We start from the raw sequence: 1,710 nt of genomic DNA, 5'->3' as shown, positions 1-1,710 counted from the left end.
GGCTGGAGTGCAGTGGTGCTATCTTGTTTCACTGCAACCTCCACCTGCTAGGTTCAAGTGATTCTCCTGCTTCAGCCTCCTGAGTAGCTGGAACTAAAGGCGCATGCCACCACGCCTAGCTAGTTTTTCTATTTTTAGTAGAGATGGAGTTTTACCATGTTGGCCAGGATGGTCTCAATCTCCTGGCCTTGTGATCTGCCCACCTCAGCCTCCCAAAGTGCTGGGATTACAGGTGTGAGCCACCATACCTTGCCTTAGTATTTCCTTTGAATAAACTCTTAGGATTTGAATATATCAAACTATAGGCAGTATTTCAAAACTTTTAAGAAAATCTCCCAACTGTCCTTTAAGCAAATTGTAAAAGCAACTTACACTTCCATCAATAGCGTATATACCCTAATACTAGTTACTTTTTCTCTCAAACTTTTATTTTAGAAATGTCTTGGAAATTGTAGAAAAGCTGAAAACATAATACAGTGAATGCTCATATACTTTTCACCTGGTTTCACTGTAAATATTTTGCTGTATTTGCTTTCTCTCCCTTGCCCTCTCCCTGCCCTCCACGTGGCAAACACATTTTTCTTTATTTTTTGCATGGATGGGGTGAAGGAGACCTTTGAAAACACATTACAAATATTAAGACAATTTAGTCATAAAAGCTTAAATAGACATAAGGACAATGGCTTGCATGACCATACCATTATCACAGCCAAGAAAATTAACTTGAATAATATTTAACATGAAACCTAGTTGCCACAAAGATGACTTTTAATTTGGTTACTTTGTTGCTCTGTGATCAACTAAGGCCACACACTGTATTCAGTTACATCTCTTTAGTAGTTTTAACCTAGAACATGGTTCCATAGACTTTTACTTAAAGGGCTGTATGAGTCTGTGTTCATGCTGCTGATAGACATATCCCAGACTGGGTCATTTACAAAATAAAGAGGTTTAATTGGACTTACAGTTCCATGTGGCTGGGGAAGCCTATCATGGTGGAAGGTAAAGAGGAGCAAGTCACATCTTACGCAGATAGCAGCAGGCAGAAAAGAGCTTGTGCAGAGAGACTCTCATTTTTAAAACCGTCAGCTCTCGTGAGACCCATTCACTGTTGTGAGAACAGCGCAGGAAAGACCCGCCCCCAGGATTCAGTCATCTCCCACCAGGGCTTCCCACGATATGTTGGAATTATGGGAGCTACAAGATGAGATTTGGGTAGGGAAACAGCTAAACCATATCAAGGGCCAATTAGTAAATATTAGGCTTTGAGTGTCAGATGGTCTCTTTTGCAGCAATTCAACTCTGCTGTTGTAGTGTGAAAACCACCAGGGATGATACAGAAATGAATGGTGGGTTTCCATTCAAACTGTTACAGCAGACGGTGAGCTGGCCATAGTTTGCCAAATCCTGATCTCAAACATGCTCCCTGCCCTTTCCTTGAAGAATCCAGTTGTCTCATAGCATGTTTCACAGCCTGGGTTTGTCTGGTTGTTTCTTCATGATTAGTGTCAGGGTAAGCATTTTCATCAAGAGGTCTACAAAGATGTTATACATTTCCCATTGCATCCCACTGGGAGGCTCATGTCAGTGGTCCGAGAATTTGACCACTTGGTTTAGCTGACATTGACTAGGTCCCTCCATTGGGAAGACGCATTTCCATTTTTGTAATTAATAAGCAGTCTATGAGTGGTAGTTTGAGATCACATAACT

Source organism: Mandrillus leucophaeus, unplaced genomic scaffold (genome assembly GCF_000951045.1).
Source record: "Mandrillus leucophaeus isolate KB7577 unplaced genomic scaffold, Mleu.le_1.0 Scaffold9, whole genome shotgun sequence".
Lineage (NCBI taxonomy): Eukaryota > Metazoa > Chordata > Mammalia > Primates > Cercopithecidae > Mandrillus > Mandrillus leucophaeus.
The sequence above is the reverse complement of the archived record's forward strand: the minus strand, read 5'-3'. Positions refer to the sequence as shown.